Source organism: Corapipo altera, unplaced genomic scaffold (assembly GCF_003945725.1).
Source record: "Corapipo altera isolate COAL_440 unplaced genomic scaffold, ASM394572v1 56, whole genome shotgun sequence".
Taxonomy (NCBI): domain Eukaryota; kingdom Metazoa; phylum Chordata; class Aves; order Passeriformes; family Pipridae; genus Corapipo; species Corapipo altera.
Window position 1 is genome coordinate 9,924,582 of NW_020884896.1, and position 9,181 is coordinate 9,933,762.

The following is a 9,181-nucleotide window of genomic DNA, read 5'->3' on the forward strand; positions in this document are numbered from 1 at the left end:
ATGCTTTCAAGTTTTTAAAGTTCAACTATCAGAATATGCTCTAAGGCAGCGTTATAGCTGGAACTGCTTTGGAAACAAAACATTCTTGTTTACAACCATGAAGAAGTTATGCCCAAAATATAAATATATGAATATGGTCTTGTTAATTTACTGAAGCCAGCAGTGAAATTTCTGCGTGGGACACAGGCATGTTAACATCCACTATGAGTGATGTAAGTTGAGGCTGATGGCTGGATGGCATCTGGTAGCTTCTTCTGTAGGTACCCATTGCTGGCTGCTGGAGTAACACATTGTATGCCCCTTAGGGTGCTTTGCAACAAGTGGAGGAATAATGCTCTTTATGCAATCCTTTATGATTCCTGTATGATACCATACGGTCAGAAATTATTAATATTTTTATAATTATCTTTATCTGTAAAATGGCAAAATACTTACCAACCTGGTAGGATGTTGGGAAGGATAATTAATTGTGATTTGGAGATGCTCTTAAGACTGAAGAATGCTAGGTCCTGCAAGAGAGAAATATATGATCCACTGACACTTAAGTTAACACACACCCATATCATCACCTCTGCAGCCTTTACAGCAACAAGCAAGGCTGGATTGCTCAAAATTAATAATGGGTTTGGACAACACCTAGCAATGAGAAGTAATGTGCTCCATATGTTGACATCTTCTCCATTAAAACATGTAGTGTTACAGTTTCATCTAAATCTTTTTCATCCAGTAGTATCTTTCTAACACAATAGATTGCTGTATCTCCCATCATTTGGGAGCTAGACTAGATGACCTTTAAAAGTTCCTTCCAACCCAAACTGTTCTATGATTCAAGGATTTTACTGATGCCAATACATGTGCATGCTCAATCAGCTTAGGGACCAGTTATTTGCTGCACATTTCATGATAATTTTTTTAAAATAATTTTATTTTCTAAGTCAATTTCTATTTTCTGTTCTTGATTTTAAAATTACAAGGACATGTTGCAGCTACCTAGACAAAATCCTCATGATAGAAAACCTGCAACCAATAAAGGCACCAAGGGAAAAGCATACAAGAAAAAGTGTCATGAAGGCACTTCCAAGTGCCAAAGGCACTTCCTGCAGCAGCACCATTGCAGCAATGTAATGAAGGATATTTTCAGCAACCAGTTAAAAAATTCTTTTACTGGTGACAATTTGAGGTTAGTTGGACTGGAATTGATGGCAATAATGCTAGAGTTTCACACAATGCACCCATTCAGATGACTTTGGAAAGCTATGGGCTCCACCTTTCATATTGTCATGCTGGAATATCTTGACTATTTCAGGTGTGACCAATGTGAGCTTCAAGATTAATATATTAACCTTAATATAGTGCAGTGAGATGTAAGATCCAACCAAATCTAAATGTTCTTAACATTTAGATGTTCAGAGATTTTAATAACATCTTGCGCTAGAGCTGGTAGGATATTTTTGAATGAAAGAATGGATGATAAGTATAATATAATATTAGTCTTTATAGGAATTTTTTTGTTGTTCATCTCATATTTCATCTACAAATATGGTTGTCCCAATCACTTGCTGAAAAATGAAGATGTTAGGTCAGAAATGCTGTAACACTGCCTTATGGAGAGAGAGGATGAGCTCACAGTTCAATAGGAATAATTTAAAATCAACAATGTCACTGTGTTTCAGGAGAGATGTAGTTTGAATGCTTCCTGCCTTCATTCACCTCTCCGTGCCAGGATTCTTGGCAAGGGTATATGTTCTGCAACATCTGCCATGATATAATGCATCTTGAGAGATTTTGCCTGAGATAGAAGTTCATGCACCAAAATGCATCTCCCCAGGTCTCTGCAGTGATATTTCTGGACAGAAAAGCATTTCAGTTTTCCTTCTTTCAAATCTATGGACAAATCTTCGAACACAGGTTAACTTTTCTCCATTCTCTTTACATAGACAGCATTCCACATACACATGACAGTATTTCCAACAAGTTAAGACATGCAGGGCAGTTTGAGGCAGAAAAGCACTAATAGATAATATAGATACAAATCTAAGTCCTGACTCTCAAACACGTGTTGAGCTGAACAGTTCCCTCTCAGGAGGGGAACCTCAGTAGTGCTGAAGAAGCCTGTGACACATGTATTACTCACAGGAGCCAAGTGCAAGACTGGAAATTCACTTCCAACTCATTATGCATGTATGGTTTCAGTTGTCTTAATGGCAGGCTTACACAGATACATGCAATTTAAGTATACAGCAGTTGGAGTAACAAAAACCTACAGGCATTCAGTGTAACAGCAATACACTCCAGCAGACACCTCTCCACAGCAACTGGGATGAGCTGGGAGCTGCTGCTGTGCCATACTTCAAACCAGCACTTTTCATGGAGACCAAACAGAGCAAAAGGAAGGCTATGAGGAGTTCTCACATTTTTACATCAGCATGTCTAAGTGTACACAATACACCTTCAAAATTTCCATTTCAACCCCTGGATATTCATTTTGGAAAGAGTAAGATTCATGATGTAATGACCATAAAAGACAATAAGAAAGAAATCCATGCATGAACAAGAGGAAGGAAAAAGTAGGTTCACTGTTTTTGTGGAGATGAAATCTAATGATGAATGATGCTGAGAATGATGTTGTGTCTTTTCATTTTCCGCAACATTTGCCACAGATAAGTAACAATTCAGTGACTGCTTTTGCTAATTCCTTAAATACCCTAGAGCAGTTTTTACATATTCTGGTAATTTCTGTATCATAGAATCATAAAACATTCTGGGTTGGGAAGGACCTTAAAGATCATCTAGTTTCAACCCCTGTGATGTGGGCAGGGACACCTTTCACTAGACTGGGTTGCTCGGAGCTACATCCAACCTTTAAAACATTCTTTAATCTGTTCTTTGGGTTTTCTTACTTAAGGTAAGAAAACTTTGTGTTTTCTTTCTTAAGGTCCTACCACACAGATAGGATTAATTTTGCTAAACTTCTAGACACAGCAAACTTTCAGAGTGAAGGACCTGAATAATTTCGCTTTCTTACCATCTGCTATTTGATTTCATTTCATGTTAAGTAGTAAACTTCTAACTGGAATTTGTCTTCCCTTTGAAATATGGAATATTTTTGTTTTGATTTTTTTATACTCTTCCAAATATGTATCTGTTTAGCCTTCTTGATTTATTTCCTATATTCTTGGCCTTTATTTTCTTCCTCAGATATGTCTCCTTGCTTCTATTTCTTCACACACATTTCTTTTTGATTTTCAAGTAATAAAAGTGATCCTGATGCAGCTTCGTCATTTGGGGAGTGGGGAGAGTGTGTGGAGGCATAGGCACAGCTCTCTCCAAATCATAAGGTTCAGTTTTTAATCTTCTTAAATATATCTCTGTAAGAATAGGATTATTATATGCTAATACCTGGGAAAATCCAGTTGCTGATATATCTAGTAGATATTCTGATGAGTGAAAACAGATTTGGTGCTAACCAGGTGGGAAAGTCTGAAATAGTAACACAGAAAACCATTGTGGGTTCTTAATCTAGAGGTGTTAACCATCTGGGATAACATTACATATATTGTGACCACAATAATGTAACCCCAGGTCTAGCCCAAGAGGAACTGTGATTCTGTCTCCCTGGGCATCTGCGAGATCTACAAGGTCTACAAGGTAGCAAGTTGTGCTCTAGTACAGTCAAAAGGGATGATAATTTGGAGGTTTTTTGAAAAAAAAGCATTAATAACACAAAACTGGAGTGGACTTACAGGTTCAAACAAGTTATATAAATGATTTGCCACACTTGATGTTTTGTCTGCTTTCTCTGTGCCTCCTACAACCTAGAAAAATTGTCCTAAATCCTGCCAAGTCCTGAGAGATTACTGAGAGACTAAGGAAAAGATGAACTAGACTGAAGGGCCAACACACTGGGTGAACTCCATTCAGCTAAGCTTAGATATATATATTTGTGTCTCTCTCTCTGGAAAGAAACATTAATTTCTAGGGCACAGTCCTTCTGATCCCAAAGTAGATGCCTCAAGCATCCAGATGCATGGCTCTTAACAGGCTCTGAAGGACTCTGTTTCTCAGCACTGAATATAAAATTTGTTTAAGGTGACTAGTTCAAATATAGATAAACCACTGTCTTCTAGCAATGGCAAACCCCATCCCAGATGACAAGCCTTGACAGTCCAGTATTAAAGCAAATAAATTAAGAGTTTATCTAGATGCACAGGACTGATATGAACCCCTGAGATATTTGTATTTACACAGCGTTACAGCTCAAGGAAGCCAAAGCCTGGACTTTGAAATATGAAACTATAAATAACTCCAGATTGATCATCAAAGGCTTTAACCAGCTCAAGTCTACTCGAGCAGAACTTTGCAGCTGGGCTCCCATCTTCCCTGCAGAGTTGCCTCTGTCCTTAGAGTAGACATTATCCTCCTGCTGAGGATCTCCAGGGATCTCGCTGTGATGGAGCTAATTATAGGTAATCTGTGATTAAATATGTTCACCAGCACAATTTGTTGGTTGCATGGTATGCTCTGCTATGCCAAGCAAAAGTATCTGACATGGGACAGGAATAAATATCAGCTTGGACTGCAGGAGATTAGTGATCTGAAGCACCTGTTGTGTGAAAAAGGCATCCAAGCTCAGATGCCAGTTCAAACATATTCCCTTAAACAAAGAAGCTTTGTCATGTAATGTTAGGAAATACAACTCTTCCTTAATCAAAACCAAGGAATCACTTTTGAATATTTACTTTTTACTGGAGACCAGAGGAGGGGTGAGCAGAATGGCTAATCCATTGACTGTGCTACAAATATTGTAAGAAGAGACAATTCTCCCTGTAAGGAGACTGGAAGCTAAAAATACAAGGCAGAAGCTGAAGGCACAGGGTGATATTCCGTGTCTCTGATCACACAGCAGGCCTGTGCCCAAGGGCTGTTCTCTGTCCCCACAGCACTGCTTAAATACAGAGAGTGATGGTGAAAATGAGAAAAGCCTCTAGAGATTGTAGAAAAAGTTGCATGGAATGATGTCTTTCACTGTCCTTAAGTTAACATGAAGCCAAAGATCTCAATTGTTCCAAGACCACAGCTGGCAGAATCTGCTGCTAAATGATTGACCCTACCAGCACTGACTGAGGACTTATGAATCCAGTAGTGGGATTTGATCACAAGTAGTCTCAAATTGGACCAGAAAGTTGTTTTACAGAAACCATTGCACAAATAACGAGTAAGCCTTAGGAGAGATCCAAGCACTGCATCAGTCCTTACTGAATTGGACACACAGATCTGGAAAGGGGCTTTGTACAACCCCAAATTTCCCCAAGTGCTTCTGGTCTGAACACAAGGAGATGCAAGAAACAGGAACATGTTCTACATAATACCACAGAGTCATTCTGTCTTCTACACCTAACAAACTTAACCAATACAAAAAACAAACAAACAAACATACCTTAGCTGCTGAATCCTGGTGGGAAAGTAAAGGGGAAATTACATCCTCCCGAAAGTTTATGCAATTGTCAAAGACACCCAGAGCTCAAAAATACACAAGACACCCTCAAGGAGCACCATGAGTTTCAGAATAATGTCCAAAATATTCTGTTCAAGTAATTTCTTCAAAGTTAGGATCCAAAATGAAGCAGCCAAATGAAAAAACAAATCATGAAAGTACTAGTAACAGAATATGAAAAATCCAAACAACCTGCAGAATACTTCTGATTCCTTGTTCCAGGGCTAGCACTTAGCATGTACGTACTTGAACATAACAGGATTTATTCCTATCCGTGGACTCCACAATGTATTTATGTTCGCAATTGATGTATTGCACAACGCAATGAATAACAAAGTAATAACAGAGAATAAATCAGTTTCCTTGGCACCACGTAGTAGTAGTAACAATCTGAATATAGCACATGACTCATTGGCAATTCCCTTTCATATGCCAGTTTAAAGGCAACAATATAGAAGTTCATAAAATTCTGCCCATACCATCAGCTATATCCTGTTCAGATAATCAGTGTATATAAGTGTTGGCTGTGAGGTATATTGTCCACTAACCAAAGTCCTGAGCCAAAGATTATTAAGCAAAAGCAGTTACCAGAAAATTATGAGAATGACATAAGTAAAGCAGTATCTTTAGACCATTAGATCTATGACAAAACAACTATAATCACGTAAAAGGAGAGTATAACCTTTAAGAGAATTAACAGCCACCTGTTTTACAGGTGGGAGAGAATTAATTTTTTTCCAAAAAGAAGGTGACAGGCAATTTGCTTTGGAAACACTGAATACCTTCAGTGTTAAGATCATAAGACTTAAGCTACCACTGTGGGTTGTTTCAACAAGAACAGCACAAGTCATGCCACCACATCACGGGATAATTCCTGTTCTTCATGGCATTCAATCAAGAAATGTCTCAGTTCTGAGGCTTGCTTTTTATTACTCTTTGTAAGAACAACACAGGGAATAGAAATTTAGCACAGGGGAGCCAGGTGGTGGACACAACACACCTCCAAACATTGCCTAGTTAATTACAGCTGTGGAATGAAACTCAATTGTAGCATGAGCCAAAGAGATTCTGGTTTTTGTAATTACTTGTTGCTGTATTAATGTTACTTTTATAGTGATTAGAAAAGGTGTGACTCAGAAATGAGCCACTACAGGAATGACAAGTATTTCAAACTGGAAAAAATGCACTGGTCTTTCCTGATGCAGATCCACCAAGTAGTAAGATGGTGAAAATGAAAGAGAGTCTTAGAGCAGAAAAAATATTTTGCTTAGCCCATGCATGCTATTAAATACCTATTAGACATGAGTATCAGAGAGTCCTGGGGAGAAAAAAATGGATGAAGCAGGTCCACTGTGGCAGCAGTTCAGGAAGATGAGGCCCTTCGAGAACTAAGAACCTGAGCAAGCAAATCCTCACTGTTGCTGCACAGTTGATTCCCATATCTGCATGTGGGTGCTTAGCTAAAAGGTGCATTACACCTACAACTGAACACACACATGAACCTCTGTCTTGGTTCAGGATAACATATCTACATAGCATCATGTACACACTGAAGAAGCATCAATACACCTCTTTCTGCTCTGTCCTAAGAGCATATACTCCCACTGCTTTGTGCTCATTTGGCCTCCCATCTTATTTCTTTTTTTCTCCTTCACTTACCTGCTTGCACTTCTTTTGCCTTTTGACATTTTTCCAAATCAAATGAATGCTATGCAAAAGCTGTGTTAGTACAATGTTTACCCAGCAAGGTCAGGAAGATGGCAAAAGCTATCTGGCATACAAAGATGGGGGAGAAGTGCAAACAAGAGCAGTTGTGCCAGACCCTTACAGAAGCATACCCACAGGCAGGGGCAGAGAGACCAGAACAGCTAAAATCAGTCAAGCCCTATGCTGAGCACTGCAGTAAGGCTCAAGGAATACCCATGTAAATCATCCCAAATCTCAGGAGACTAAAAATATATTTAAATTTTCCCTCACATTGTGTAAGAAAAATGTTTTCACACAAGAAGCAGGTATTTCCTAGTAGAAGACTTTTGACCAGAAAACACTTTATCTCCTAAAGTTACCTCTCACTTGAGAGCAGAAACAAAAGCAGGATGCAGAGATCCAGTATTCTTCCACTCCCTATCAGCTGCTATTGGCTATTTAGAAACTCATTAACTTCCTAAAGAGACTTTAGCCCTAATTAGTGCCTGGACAGATCAGCCTGCCTCTCTCTCCTTTACCTCTGCCTCTCAGAGCTTTCTACAATGATTAAAGGAAACCATACTCTTTTTCTACAATTTTTAAAATGGTATTTCTTGAGTTATCAGGATCTGCACACGGCTGTTGAATTCAGTTCTGCCTTGTAGCTTACCAGACCACTCCAGAATTCTCCAGCTTGCTTTGGCACGCTAATTCTTTATTTGTATATGTATCACTCTTAAATCCTTCACTAAACCAGGCTCTGTAATTTCCTTTCCTTGGTCTCTCATGCAACAGAATCTGTTTTAACAGTGACTGAAGTGTCACCAAGACCATTCAACCAACTGTAACGTTGATGCTAATCCTGCAGTCTTGTAACACTATCAATAAGAGGGAAATGAACAAAAAAAATTGACTAATTTCATCTTCCAGAATTATAATGTATTTTTTATGTAGATATGTAGCAAAACCCAGTAACAAAAAGAACTTACCAATAATAATGGAAAGACAAGAGGACTCCTTACTTTAATTTCTGACTAAATTGAAGTAGTTAACACTATTAAGTTCAATAAGTATGAGTACTAAAAGACAAACAAACTGCAGAAAGCAAAATTAGAAAAACTATGATTAAAAAGCACAAGCACAGTCTTACTCAGGCACTTACACAGTTTAATGCATGTGGCCAGTATATACAAATTATTTTTTATTTCCTGAATTTCCTCCAGTTTCCTAGAAATATGTTTCACATTCAGCATGTCTGCACATGAAAATAAAGGCTGCCATGCCCTGAAACTGGTCTTTTTGGATGACTGGACTTGGGATACTCTGCTGTACAGCCATAGGTACACTCATAGTCCAGCTAAAGCCATCCTCTTCCCAGGTAACTGTGATAGTCTTTATTCACCAAAATAAGAGGAAGTATTGTCCTTGCACATGGACTATCAAATAGTCAGTACAAGGGCTACAAAGTAATAATACTACCCTAACACCTCTCTAATTAATATAATTACTGTAAATGCTACTTAAAGACTTATCTCATTGTAGATATGTACATAGTATCATAGGAAGGCAAACTGAAGTTATCATAATTATTTATCATAATTATGTACTAATGATAACCCTAGATTTCTTTTTCCAAAACCATGTTTGAAAAACATTATCACTACGGCAACAGAAATTCCATCAAGAGTGAGGATAATAAGCTCCTGAAGGGTATCCTACTAGTAGCGATTAAATTATATTCAAAAGATTTCTCAGCTAAAAGACAGTGAAAAAATTATTTTCTAGAGAAATAACAAAACATTTCAACAAAACATGATGCCATTACACCCAAGAAATTTATTAGCACTATATCTAAGAGAGTAAGGAAGCTACAAGGACCATTTAAAATAACAGTCAATAGCCTGATAAAAATGTTCCTGTTCTGGCATCCTTACCTTGACTAGTCACATATTTACCAAACTTGAGCCAAAGGTATGAACAAAACTCTGATTAAATATTTCC